Source organism: Muntiacus reevesi, chromosome 1, assembly GCF_963930625.1.
Source record: "Muntiacus reevesi chromosome 1, mMunRee1.1, whole genome shotgun sequence".
In the NCBI taxonomy this organism is placed as follows: domain Eukaryota; kingdom Metazoa; phylum Chordata; class Mammalia; order Artiodactyla; family Cervidae; genus Muntiacus; species Muntiacus reevesi.
In genome coordinates this window covers 209167706-209182883 of record NC_089249.1, presented here as the reverse complement: position 1 = coordinate 209182883, position 15178 = coordinate 209167706, and the positions used below count along the sequence as shown (strand labels likewise).

The following is a 15178-nucleotide window of genomic DNA, read 5'->3' as shown; positions in this document are numbered from 1 at the left end:
GACTCATTGGAAAAGACCCTGATGCTGGGAGGAATTGGGGGCAGGAGAAGAAGGGGACGACAGAGGATGAGATGGCTGGATGGCATCACTGACTCAATGGACATGAGTTTGAGTAAACTCCGGGAGTTGGTGATGGACAGGGAGGCCTGGCGTGCTGTGATTCATGGGGTCGCAAAGAGTCAGACACGACTGAGCGACTGAACTGAACTAAACTGAAGTGCTCAATAAATATGTGGATAAATAAATATCATCATCATCTGTTTTTAAACCAAGCATATATTGGGAACATAAAATACTTGATATTTTTTCTCATTTGGAATTTTGAAAGAAGGTTGAGAATTCTACAGTCTTTAAGAGCTTCCTTCCTTTGTGTAGGTGGGCATTTTAAAAATGTGGATGCCTGCCTTCTAATACTGTTTATAGAACAAAAAAAGCGTCTTTCCCTTCAGCAGGAATAACAGGGTGTCTCTTCAGCATCCTTGCTTGTAAAGTCTGTAAGACAGTCTGTATTTTATTACGGAAACAGAGCTTGACCCCTGCACCTGCTCTCTGCCCATGTTTCAGGGCTGAGCAGCGGAACCTTGGAGCTGGCAGGCATACTGCAAATGGCCTGTGCTCAAGTAAACTTCCTCTGTGGGTCCGCTGAGGACCATCAGTTCTGTACTGAGAGAACACAGGAGGGTCTTAGATCTTATCTTCTGGATGCCAATAGGAAGAAGCTCAGCTTGTCAGAAATAAGCCGTATTTCTTGTCCACCCAAGCTTACCTTTTGCACTTCTTTGAATTAAAAAATAATCATCTGTCTATCCCTATTTATCTATCTGCATATATATGTTTGTGTGTATATGTATATTCATACGGTGTGTGTGTGTGTGTGTGTGTGTGTGTGTGTGTACACTCAGTTGTGTCCAACTCTTTTGCGATCCCATGAACTGTAGCCTGCTAGTCGCCTCTGTCCATGGAATTATCCAGACAGGAATACTGGGAAGTGCATTGCCATTTCCTTCTCCAGGGGATCTTCCTGAACCAGGGCTCCAACCCCTGTCTCTTGTGTCTCCTGCATCAGCAGGCAGATGTTTTTTCCCATTGCACCACCTGTGAAGCTCGTTTATATATAGAGAATACACATTCTAGTTTCTTCCCAAATGTCATTGGGAATACTTGAACTTTTGAGTTGCATGATTTTTTGTGAGGATGTTTTTAAAGACAGAAGCAAAGCGCATCATAGAGCTTCATGGTGTGTTAGCGAATTGGAGGTTATTAATGGCCTCAGATTCCATTTAGATTTGTGAGAAACCCAATGACATTTTGGAAGAGATTAGGATGTATTGGGCACCAGTCTTGTGTCTGGTGAAGTGCCAAGTGTTTTATATACCATGTCTTACATATTTACTCTGCTACCGGCCTAAAGAAACAGGGATTATCGTCCCCATTTTCCATATGAGGAAATTGAGGCTCAAAGTGAATAAAAAATATCCTTAAGGAATCACAGCTGGCAAATGACAGATCTGGGTGTCGGATGTGTCTGACTCTAGATTGACATTCTTTGTACCATATCATGTAGCTTCTCCACAGTAGTGCTGATTATTAAGATGGGTAGTTTCTTTTTAATAAAAGGGCTGTATTTCAAAACTCTTTTCATAGCACTCATGTCCTCATGAACAGTATTCTTTAGACCAGCTACCACAAATTTTTCTATAGGAAATGATCTGGTTCTGCACTGTCTGCTCTATCATGTCTAACTTACTGATTTTTCTCTCTGACAAAAATTATTCATGTTACTTTTTTCACTATCAGACTGCTGAACTGGGCTTAGTTGTGGACATGTTCTTCCCAGTGCGTTGTCTTGCTGTTAATTACTTGTTCACTCTCCTTTCCCTCTTTGCTTCCTCATCTATTTCCTGTATTCAGCCTACTTTGTTGCCAGATATTGCTTAAGGCTGGAGAAAGAAATGGCAACCCAGTGCAGTATTCTTGCCTGGGAAATCCCATGGACAGAGCAGCTTGGTGGGCTATAGTCCATAGTTTCGCAAAGAGTCAAACACAACTCAGCAACTAAACAATAACAAAAATCCTAAAGTTGGGAATGTGCTTGATACATCTGATGGTCAGTAAGGGGACTGGTGACAGGCAGGGAGGCTTGGCATGCTACAGTCCATGGGGTCGCAGAGTCAGGCACATCTGAGCAACTGAACTGAGCTGAACTGAACTGAAAGGGACTGGTGTGCATAGACCAGGATAAGTAAGAGGGGTGTATTGGGAGATGTAGAAGAGAGAGGGGCTTTGAAGTCTGTGGGTATAGGGCTTTGTAGGCTACAGTAAGGACTGGAATTTTACTCCAGGAGTGGTGGAAATCCATGGAATGAGTACAACAGAGGAGTCATGTGATCTGGTAGAGGCCTGAAAAAGGCTACTGTGAAACACAGATGGTTACAGGGCAAGAATGGAGCAGTGAGACCAGTGGGGAGGTTGTAGAATGAGTTTTCAAGCCTGAATGAAGGAAGGCACTGCAGACTCTCCAATGACACAAGGCTTGGCAGAAATGCTGGCTTATGATTTGGATGACAGCATAAATTTTCAGAAAAGTTGCAGCATCCTCATGTGATAGGTGGCAATGGACATGGTCCTTTGTAAGCCAGACCTCATTTCTCACAATCACCTGTTCCAGAATTCTCGGGGAAGACCTAGCACTTTTGTTTGACCACAAGGTTCACCGTGAGCCGACAGTGAACTAGAGCTTCCAAAAAGATTTAGGAGAATATGGGTCAAACGTAAGGAATCTTAAACTAAGATCAAGGGAAGTCAGGATTCCACTGGGTCTTAGTTGATGGGTCTTATCAGCAATGCAGGATTCTGAGTGGTCGCTGATAGAGGTAAGTGCAGAAGCCACAGGTTTGCCCTGCAGGCTCAACCACCTCTGCTGATGGGAGAAAATTCCCTTCTTCCTTGTGGAGATGGATGGATGTGGTCAGTAGTTACACTCCTATGGGATCATCTTTTTTCCCTCTCTATCTACCAAGTCTCCCTCCCCCCTCCCCCGTGCTGATACAGAAACAGCTGTGAAAGTGACTAGATGTTAATAATGATATTAATAGATAACATTCACATTTGGGTTCTTGCTAAATGCAAGGTAATATGGTAAATTATTGACACTGATAATCACATTTAATCCTGACAACAAACCTATTTGAAGGGTACCATTATAAGCTTCATGTTATAGATGGGGAAATTGAGGTTGATAAAGGTTAAATAATTTGCTCCAAATCATGAAGTGCTACCCAAGCCCAGCAGAGAACCATAGAAGACATAGGATTCAAACCCAGGCAGTTTGATTCAAGGGTCAGAAGTCTTAACCACTGTGTTATCCTGCAAAGCTGGTGGGTGAAATAAAAATATTATTCACGGAGAAGGAAATGGCAACCCACTCCAGTATTCTTGCCTGGAGAATCCCATGGACAGAGGAGCCTGGTGGGCTACCGTCCATGGAGTCACAAAGAGTTGGACATGATTTAGCATGCATGCATTATTTCATGTAACCATTATATAGGACAGAATCTGTTAGAATGGAAGGTAGCTTATGATGTCTAAATGGAAAAAAAATTACAAAAAGTAGGTATGATGTGATGACTCAGAGTCTTTTCTATTCTCTGTTATTTGCTTGTTTTTTGTAATGAACATGTTTAATTCTTCAGGTAAAAAAAAGGTCTTTATTAAATGATGAGAAATTGTGTTCCTAAGATTTCATAGAAGCACAAAAAGAAATCTACAATAAAAACATGGATATGAATAATTCCTACCAAAAAATATTACTGTCATTTCTGCATATATGGGCTAAACAGTTTTTTTGTGTGTGAGTTGAAATCTATCTTTTATACTTATTATATGAGAAAATCAGTGTTGAGTTTTAAACTACCTCAGTTGTAGATTTTGGAGACATAATCCATTCAGTAACTGGGGAATGGCCATATTTTCTTAAGTCCTGGATTCTATATTTTAGGTGAACAGTGACAAACTGTATTTTAACCAGAAGGTGATCAGTAGTGCACGACCTGAAGGCCAGGTCTTCTGAAGGACAGCTAGAGGAGCTAGAGAAGTTTCAATCTGGAAGGGGAAGACTTTAAAATGCGGCAAAGTTTTCTCATACTGAAATGGAAAACCATAAGCCCTGATATGGTCTCAAGACTGCAGAATAAACTTCTCTTCCTAGGTAACCAGATCCTGTCTCCTGACATTAGATCACATTCACAATTAGATGAGTCCCAAATGTATATCTCTGGCCAAGACCTCTCCCTAAGCCCCAAACATGTAAATTCAGCCCACTGAACATCTCCACTTAATGTCTATCTAACATGTATCTCAAACGTAATGCAACAAGTACAGCACCCCTGTTTGCACCCGCCCCCTGCCCTCCACCCCTGACAGTCTTCCCTGCTCAGTTACTGGCACCACCATCCTTCAGGGGGCTCAGATTCCCAAACCTCACCATTATATTTGTTTCCATTTCTTTCTTTCATTCTTTTTTTTTTTTTTTAAAGAAACTCCACACCTAATTATGTTAGCCAGTCCTTTGTTTCTACTTCTCCTCACCTCTCTCCACTACTATTCAGACCTTATCTCTGACTCTTCTCCCTTCTCATCACTTTAGGCATAACTATGTCAAGCATTTAATCTTCCACCTGCCGGGACCATCCTGCCCCCACACCCAGCTATTCTCACTTCCTCTAGGTCTGTGATAAAAGAAATAGTGGATCTCCCAAAATGTCTGCACTCTAATCTCCAGAACCTGTGAATATGTTTCCTGATATACAGACTTAATGGAGGTGATGAATGTTACGGACCTTGAGATCACAGAGACAATTTAGCTTATCTGGATAGGATCAATATAATCCCATGAGTCTCTCGCTTAAAAAGAAGGGGAAGCAGAAAAGTAGGTCACGGAAATAGGACATGAGAGTCTTGATCTCCTGTTGCTGGCTTTGAAGATTGAGAAAGGAGACCATGAACCAAGGAATACAGGTGCCTTCTAGAAGCTGCAAACTTTGCCCTTAGCTGAGGATAAGCAAGAAAATGGAGACCAAGTCCTACAACCACAAGGAAACAGAAACGTTTTCTCCCAGTGAACCACCAAAAGGAACCCAGCCCTGTCAATACCATGATTTTAGCCCAGTGAGTTGTTGTTGTTCAGTCGCTAAGTCATGTCCAATTCTTTCTGACCCCATGGGTTGTAACCCACCAGGCTTCTCTGTCCTCCAGTGTCTCACAGAGTTTGCTCAAATTCATGTCCATTGAGTCAGTGATGCTATCTAACTGTCCCATCCTTTGCCACCCTCTTCTCCTTTTGCCTTCAATCTTTCCCAGCATCAAGTGCCCAAAGTTTTGGAGCTTTGCATCAGGTGCCCAAAAGTATTGGAGCTTCAGCATCAGCATCAATCCTTCCAATGAATATTCAGGGTTGATCTCCTTTAGGATTGACTGGTTTGATCTCCTCATAGTCCCAGGGACTCTCAAGAGTCTTCTCCAGCACCACAGTTTGAAAGCATTAGTTCTTCAGTGTTCAGCCTTCTTTATGGTCCAACTCTCACATTCATACATGACTACTGGAAAAACCATAGCTTTGACTATATGGACCTTTGTCGGCAAAGTGATGTCTCTGCTTTTTAATATGCTGTCTAGGTTTGTCATAGCTTTCCTTCCAAGGAGCAAGCGTCTTTTAGTTTCATGGCTACAGTCACCACCTGCAGTGATTTTGGAGCTGAAGAAAATAAAATCCGTCATCTGCATCAGTTCAGTTCACTTCAGTCGCTCAGTTGTGTCCGACTCTTTGTGACCCCAGTACATGACTACTGGAAAAACCATAGCTTTGACTAGATGAACCTTTGTTGGCAAAGTGGTATCTTTGCTTCATAGTTAGCAAGTTTTTAAAATTTTTATTTGGGGGATAATTGCTTTATAGTGTTCATAGTTAGCAATTTTTCATTCCATTTCAGAGCATCTTACAAAGCACCAAGACATTTATTATTTGACAAACTAATACAGTAGGTATCATTTTGTCTTCTGTATTTTATTAATGAAGGTACTGTGGCTCAAAGAAACTTAAGAGATTTGCCCAAGTTAGGACGTAGTGCAGATAAAATTTATTTATCTATTTTCGTTCTTTCAAAGCAGGTCATAAAATAAAATAGCAAGGTTCACATAGCATCTGTCTTCCAGAATGCTTAATTGTTTAACATAATATGCCATATAAAATTTATTGCCATAACAATTCAGGTAAGCAAAGAACTAGCAGCACTCACATTTTATATAAAATCTAAGTTAAAGTTATATGATATTGAAACTAATGAAAAACTATGTTAACCAATCAATATGTATGACCTGATGTATTTGAGTGCATTTTTTCCCTCATCCTGAATTGATTGATTGGGTTTGTGTCACAGATGTGGCTGAAGAGGAAAAGAAAAATGAAGACTTTTCATAATCAAGTAATCAGTCAGGGAGCTGCAGCTAAAATTAGTCAGTAGTAGGGTTTATACTAAAAATCTGTAATTCTGTGAATATTCATAAACTCAAGAGAATCTTTCCTTTATAACCAGAGAGATGTAAAACAAAAACATTTAGCAGAGGTCATGTCATTTTTAGGTTATCTGAAAGTACTTCATATACAAGGAAAAAATTTCAACATTTCATAAACATGTAAAAGGAAAAATAAAATGTCTAATACACCAGAAGTTAGTTGAAAAGTTACTAATTTATTTTAAGCAATGTTACTGTAAGTATTAATAATATATCTGAATCTCTATTTCTTGTGGTGTCTTGAAAAATCTCTTTGTCCCTTATAATCTCTTAGAAATATGAATTGATTCCACTCCTGTATTAAGCTCGCCTCTACTCCATTTTCACTATGTATATGATTTTAATTTCATAATTAAAATCAACATTATGACTTTATATTTGTTACTCTGTAGCTTGAACAACTTTCATTCACCAACTTTTAAGCAGCATGCTTTGACTGTCAGTTATGTAAGATGGAAAGGTTTGGACTCCATTGTCTTCTCTGTTGTACAGGTTGATTCTAAAAGCTGAGTACAATAATTAATGTTCCCGTATGGTAATTATATATGTGTGTGTACAGATATTTATTTATGTTTTCACCATGTAATCAAGTTTTGGGAATTGTAAAGAAGGAAAGCTAGCCTTATAAATTGTTAACCTGTACTGCTCAATGGAGAATGTTTCAAGCATTGCTTCAAATGGACAGTCTTGTTCAGGGTTTGTTTTTTTTTTTTTTTTTTTATGTGGACCATTTTTTAAAGTCTTTATTGAATTAGTCACAATCTTGTTTCTGTCTTATGTTTTGGTTTTTCGCTGTGAGGCATGTAAGATCTTAGCTCCCCAACCAGGGTAACCCTCACCCCCAGCATTGGAAGGCGAAGCCTTAATCTCTGGACCGCCAGGGAAGTCTTGACACTCTTAATTCTCTAAATTGTTTCAGGTCATGTTGCATTTATTTTAAAGCTTTATATTTGAAACTGTACATTGTATACAGTTTTGTTTAGTTGGTTTTCTTGAAACTCTTAAGCACTTTTTTTTCTTAACAGAGAAAGGTGAATGCTTTGATGCTATCACTAAAACCTCATTAATGATAATAGGTATTAATCATACCCATTTTGTTCTTGAAAACATTCTTCTTGGAATCCTTAGGCTTCTTACGCTAATTTGAATACTTTTTAGGCTGCAAAATTGTTATTTTAGGATTCCCCAATACCCACATATTGTTTCTAGATTTCCACTGATTCTTGGCTGCTTTCTTGAATTCCTTTTTTGAAAAAATCTTCAAGGAGAATTTCATAAACATAAACATAGTACATAAAATATTCTCCCTCCTGCATGTCTGAGACAAGCACCTTCCCATCTTCCTGGTGGAAAATGTGCTTAGTATGTATATGTATATATATAAAGAAAAGTCATTTTGAAGCTGATAGTGTATCTTTATGTGTATTCTTAGTATAATGCTTTACTATATACTTATTATAATGCATTAGTGATCCAAACTACTTGGAAGACTGGACTTAAAACTTTAATTTTATATAGAGTCTCCATATTTGTAAGGCACCTAAAAGTTATTTATTAAACACTTTTAGGTGCAAAAACCTTTTTTTCTTCTGTTGAAAATAAATGACTATGAAAGACACAAGCTTCTGAAGACAGGGATCATTCAACCTAGAACAGAAGTTAAGTCCTTTAGCTTAAGATTATTTTGTTTTTTTAAGGTACATTCCTGAAAAAACTGTGTGTAAACCAAATTATAAAATATTTTATCATTGATTTACAGTTTAACTTCAGAGATGTTATCGAACTGGGGGAAAAAAAACTGACTCTAACATGTAGTCAAAACCGCACTTACAAATTGAAATCTTCTCTTTAAAGTAGTATTTATTTTTCTTTTCAATTGGAAGTCTAAGGACTTAATAATGTTCTTAGTACTATGGCCAGAATAGTCACATGAACAGTATAGTTTCTGTTTTTTAAACAAACTTAAATGAAAATCTTAATATGTTTATTTAGTTACATGAAGCTTCCCTTCCTTTATACAGAGGAATTTCTAGAAATCTCTGAAGGCAAGGATGTCTCCAAGAGTAAAGAGCTAGACGAATGGGTCAGGTCTCTGTGTGATTTTATGTAAGACAGTTGGAATGGAAACTTATGCTACTATAAACCCTGGGCAAAATATTCCCAATTCGTTCTCATTTCCTCATTATACTGCCAAAGTGACTGGTAGCCATTGTTGGTCAGGATGAGCCAGGCGTTCCATATCCTTTTGGTGGCAGGGTAACTTAGCACATTTGAGGGGGATGAATTTGGTAAAATTTTTGGTAATTTATCTTCTGTATGTATGTGTGTAAGTTCATAGACAGGAACAGGAATGAGATGTGTATGTCTATACAGATACATTAATCATTAACATAAATAAATAAAACATATGTAGGTATATGTAGACATAAATATATGTGTGTACATATTTATATAAACAAATGTATATAAACATATTAAAAATATACAGTGAAAAATACTCCAGTAACTTCATATTCACCTTGATTAGGGTCCTAATTAAATAAAGTCTGGTAACAGCATACATGGTAGTACTATGTAGCCATTAAAGAATGAAGTATGTCAAAATGTGTTCATTAATGAAGGTGTCTATGTATTAAGTAAATAAAGTAGAAAATAAAAGTAGTAGAAAAAACAAAAGTAGTAGAACTATATACTCTAGCTACAGTTGTATTAGGAAAATAGCTTATATTTTATATGTACATAAAGAGTTTATGTGAGTATAGACACTTTCTGAAAGGAAACACGTAGCTTACACGGATCCAAATAAAAAACTTAATATGGTTTTATCCAAGTCTCTTATGTATTAAACATGCTTTTCAGTTTATTTCCTTTGGACTTTTGAAGAGTCTTCCTTGTAAGCCTATATTTTTGTAGCAAAATCATACGAACTTAGAATTGGGACAACGATGTAAGGAGACTGGCTGAGGGGGTGGTGGGCACAGATCCTGGCAGGAGAAGTGTTTTTTCTACTCTGCAGAACTGTGTGCCTTCTATATAGGTCAGTGTGTGTTTGAGAGGAGTACAGGCTGTAGTTAGGGGTAAATTCCTCATGCCAGCATCACCACCACCCTCTCTGCCAAGGGTCCTTGGTTCCTGCAGAGCGGCCTTGAGCAGAGACTGGATGGAAGGCATAGTTCTCACCCCAGAGTGTTTCTCCCCACTTGCACGTGTTTCTTTTCCCCCAGTGAACGGGACTATAAGGGAGTCTGTTCATGGGGAATTAGTATTGTGCAGTGGCTAAGAAGGCAGATTCAGGAACCAAATCACTGAGCTCAAAATGTAGCTACCATAGGCAAGATACTTAACCCATGCCTCAGTTTCCTTGCTGGTAAAATGGGGATCATACTACCTATCCCGTGACTGGTTGTTATGAAAATTAAATGAGTAATTGTCATGATAAAGGAGCTTGGAGCAGTGCCTGCATAGAAGTATTATAAAAGTCTTTGTTATTGTTGTTGTTATTATTGGTCTTACTATTTGGGAAAAGTTACCTAAACACTTTAATGATTAAAAGTTTAACACTAAATCGTACGTTGATTTTATATATGCCAGTTTACATAGAACATGTTTACATAACCGAAATATGTATGCATTGACTCACTCTTACAGGGTTGGTTATTTATAGAAACATTTGAAAAATTTGCTCTCAAACTTATCTCTCTTTTCTATGTGATATCTCTGCTTTCTGACAGCTTTTCAGGTTTTCTCTTTCTTACTGGTTTTTAACAATTAGATTATGTTTTGCCTTGTTTTTTTTTCCCCTATTTCTTGTACTTGGGTCCATTGGTCATCTTGGACTTACAAGTTTATCAGTTCAGTTCAGTTCAGTTCAGTCGCTCAGTCGTGTCCGACTCTTTGCGACCCCAGGAATCGCAGCACGCCAGGCCTCCTTGTCCATCACAGACTCCCGGAGTTTACTCAAACTCATGCCCATCGAGTCGGTGATGCCATCCAGCCATCTCATCCTCTGTTGTCCCCTTCTCCTCCTGCCCCCAGTCCCTCCCAGCATCAGGGTCTTTTCCAATGAGTCAACTCTTCGCATGAGGTGACCAAAGTATTGGAGTTTCAGCTTCAGCATCAGCCCCTCCAATGAACACCCAGGACTGATCTCCTTAAGGATGAACTGGTTGGATCTCCTTGCAGTCCAAGGGGCTCTCAAGAGTCTTCTCCAACACCACAGTTCAAAACCATCAATTTTTCGGTGCTCAGCTTTCCTCACAGTCCAACTCTCACATCCATACATGACCACTGGAAAAACCATAGCCTTGACCAGACACACCCTTGTTGGCAAAGTAATGTCTCTGCTTTTTAATATGCTATCTAGATTGGTCATAACTTTCCTTCCAAGGAGTAGGCGTCTTTTAATTTCATGGCTGCAATCACCATCTGCAGTGATTTTGGAACCCAAAACAATAAAATCTGACACTGTTTCCACTGTCTCCCCATCTATTTCCCATGAGGTGATGGGACCAGATGCTGTGATCTTAGTTTTCTGAATGTTGAGCTTTAAGCCAACCCTTTCACTCTCCTCTTTCACTTTCATCGAGAGGCTTTTTAGTTCCTCTTCACTTTTCTGCCATAAGGGTGGTGTCATCTGCATATCTGAAGTTATTGATATTTCTCCCAGCAATCTTAATTCCAGCTTGTGCTTCTTCCAGCTCAGCGTTCCTCATGATGTACTCTGCATATAAGTTAAATAAGCAGGGTCACAATATACAGCCTTGACATATTCCTTGTCCTATTTGGAACCAGTCTCTTGTTCCATGTCCAGTTCTAACTGTGGCTTCCTGACCTGCATACAGGTTTCTCAAGAGGCAGGTCAGGTGGTCTGGTATTCCCATCTCCTTCAGAATTTTCCACAGTTTATTGTGATCCACACAGTCGAAGGCTTTGGCGTAGTCAATAAAGCACAAATAGATGTTTTTCTGGAACTCTCTTGCTTTTTTGATGATCCAGTGGATGTTGGCAATTTGATCTCTGATTCTTCTGCCTTTTCTAAAACCAGGTTGAATATCTGGAAGTTCTCGGTTCACGTATTGCTGAAGCCTGAATTGGGGAAATTCTTGATCAAGATTTCTTCAAACATATTTGTCTTTCTCCCCAACCTCTCTCCCCACATCTCACCTCTCCTATGAGTACTATAATTATACATACACTTTGATGTTTAAAGTTGTCCCATGGTTCGTAAATGCTTTGTTGATTTAAGTTGCTACTGCTGGATTTTTAACTTTACTTATCTTTTCTTCTGTAGTGTCTTACCTGCTGCTAATCTCCTCAAGTATATATATATTTTTATTCATAGACATTTTTTACTTTTCAGTAGGACCCAGACCTATTATCTAAGTCTTGTTTATATCTTTCATGCCTCCACTTAACACAGTCAACCTTTCTTCTAGATTCTTGAACATAAGAAATTTTCTTATAACAAGTTAATGCTTTAATCTACTAGTTTTATCATCTGTGTCATTTCTGGACTAGTTTCTAGTTACTGTTGTTTCCCGTCATTATGAGTTGAATTTTCTTGCTTCTTTTGGATTAAATGCCAGGCTTTGTACATTTTGTCTTGTTGGGTACTGAACATTTTTATGCTCTCAAAAATATTCTTGAACTTTGTTCTGGCAAGTGGTTAAGTTACTCAGAAACAGTTTACTCTCTTCAGGTCTTGCTTTTAAGGTTTGTTACTCTGGATTAGAAAAGCTTTTTTCTTACAGTTACTTTAGCTATCCTACTGAGACAGGACCCCTGTGAGCTCTCTAACAAGTGCTTCTTGAATTAAGAGATTTTCTGCCTTGGCTTTTGGGAACAAGCGCTGTGCCCAGGTGTCTGGGAGCCCTGAGCGCTGGTGTCTCTAATCTCTTCTGTTCTTGAGTAGCTTCCTCAGTCTCTTGTACTGATGAGGATTTAACTGAATGCTGGAGGGAGACCAGGCAAGTCACAGAAATTTCCCTCATCTGTGGCTCATGCCTCTCCAAAACGGTGCCCCAGAAATCGCCATGGCTTCCTGTCACTCTCTCCTCCCTGTCCCTAATGGCCTGGGTTAATCTTAGGAATCACTCTTTCCCATCTCTCAGTGTCATTCATTTCCTCATGTCCAATGTCTTAAGAGCCGAGTCTCCCACTTATTTTGTCCATTTGTGTAATTGTTTCTCCTTCTCTGGATTCTTCAGCCAGTTTCAACTGGGACGGTTATTGGACACTGTTACTCGATCTTGGTCAGAAGTGGAAATCACCCTGCTGTAGGGTTTACCTTAAATAAATGGGGGGCGAGGGGAAGGAACAGAAACAAACAATCCTTGCCCACCCAGTCTGAAAATCCAGAGGCAGCCACATTCAACTCCTGCATACACTTTTTCCTGGTATTTCCTGTCAGATTTTGTACCCCTCACTGCCTCTGTGTTCAGAGACCTCTTCTTACCACGGTGTCTAAAACGGCACCCTTGTCCAGCTCTCTGTTACCCTGCTGTATTCTTCACTGCGCTTTTGTTTCTCGACTTCTCCATGTTTTTTTATACGTTTATGATCTGCCTTCCTCACTGGATACTATAAAGGAGGTGTGCTCCATGAAGTTTGGGCTCTTGTTTGTCTTGTTCTCTGCTGAATCCTCAGAGCCTCAAACAGCTCCTGGGCACATTTTAGTCCTTCAGTAAATATCTGTTAAATAACTGAAAAGAGTGAATGCCAGATACCGCACATTCATTCCAAATATCGTCTGTGCTGCCCCCACCTTAGAGGTAGATAACAACTACTAGGAGTTTGCCAGGAAAGACAAGAGGGAAAATGTTTTCCTGGCAGCAGGGACAACGTGTGTCAGAAACTATTAAGAAAAAAAAAAAAAAATAGGTCTGCTATGGAATTTAGGAACATAAGATTTATTAAGTGGACTCCACTTCTTGCTTCATATTGTCTTGGAAATTCTGATTAAGAAACTTCCTTCCCGAGGTATTTTCCCATTTAAAAGAAAAACGTCTTAACGGTGTTAGGTATATTGTGCATTTCAAAAATAGCAACCCAGTAAAAATATTAGAATGAAAATGTACCACATAGTTTTCTCTGTGTGTCTGTGTGTGTTACGTACACCCCAGCCCCTCCCCCTCAAAGTGAAATTTAGTGATTGTGTGAAGGAACTGTGGAATTTGGTGATGGAGCCATCTGCTCGATAGAAGGGGTGACATTCCATGAGGCAGCTGCTGTGTAATGATCTGTGGCCTTCAGGAGCGAGCACCTGAGGGGCAGCCTAGTAAGTTGAACCTCTGTGAGTCTTCAACTTTCTCCTTCTATGGGTTCTTCAGCAAACGTGCCAATTAAAGGGGTGGTTTTTGTGATGAAGCCTCAAGTAACTGAACTCAGAACGTAACTTCATCTATTTCATACAGCTCTGCAGATAGAAAGTACTTTCATTGCTCCCACATTGTCCTGATTTAAATCTGAGACCTGCCACTAAAAAGGAGACTCTGATTTCTATTAACCAGGCCCCTGAGTTGAAGCTGTGCTGCTTTTGTTTGCATTTCTCAGGGTGATTTTCTCATTGTATTCCTGGCTTTGAAGGGTCTTTGAAGAAGACGGATTTGCTTTAGTGAACTAGTAAACAATTTTTTTTTCTAAAAAATAATGTACATATATCTTAGAGTCTGAAGGATATGCATATGTTTTTTGAAGAAAATATTTCCACTAATTCTCCAAAGAAAAGTATTTTTTAGAGGGATTCTTGAGGAAAAAAAGAACAGTTGGTTAAATTGATAAAAATGTAACACTTATTTAATAAAGGCAGGTTTCTTAAACTGAGTCATGGAACAGAAGATTTTGTTTCTAATTGGAAGAAGTACAAAAATATGGACACATTTTATGTTTGGTGACATAATTTCTGGCTTTCCAAAATGGTCATATTTACAAGTAAGGCAGAAATTTGGAGCCATAGAGAGCTATTTTCATAATGAAGATGTGTGATCTTGTATCTCATAGGCTTGCTTTAAGTAATTCTTTTTAGGGTTAGCATAATGTGTTTTAACACTCTTTAGCGTCACGTGACCTCAACTTTAGTTTTGTTTCCTTCAAAGGGGCAGTTGAAATGGAAAACCATTTCTAGGTCATGGAACAATACTCCTTCATCTTGGTGATGACAGACTTTCCCTCAGCAAAGCAGACAGAACCAAAGACAAACTCTTGGAAATAGAGAGCATCTGCTCTTCAGCTCCTGCCTGGCGTCCTTCCCCCATCTACCTTAGTGTTGTGTTCTCATGAGCATTTCACCCTATTCCTCATCCCTTGTTCCCAGTCTTGACCCATGACCTAAGAATCAAGAAAGTGTCATGCTAGTGCTGACTAATTAGTGCACCCAGAGAGCCTTTTCATCTGGCCTTTCAGCCTCCTGAAGGTGGGAGCACAAGCTGTCACTCGCGTCATGGAGGGAAAATGAACCTTTACTGCATTTTCCCCACTTTGCAAACAGCAGAATAAGCCCAGCTGAGACTGGAGATGAATATGCAGGTTAGAAAGAAATTAACCTAAAACATACTACTGTTTGCTTGGTTGTCTTAAAGATGACACAGCCCTGCCGTCATTGAGATAGCCA

The 15178-nt window shown here is 39.2% G+C and overlaps 1 protein-coding gene across 1 annotated transcript in view; it reads left to right on the top strand.

Annotated features, from left to right (window-relative positions):
* Positions 1-15178, top strand: part of SNX24 (sorting nexin 24) — a 172833-nt gene that overhangs the window by 80598 nt on the left and 77057 nt on the right. The window lies entirely within an intron of this gene.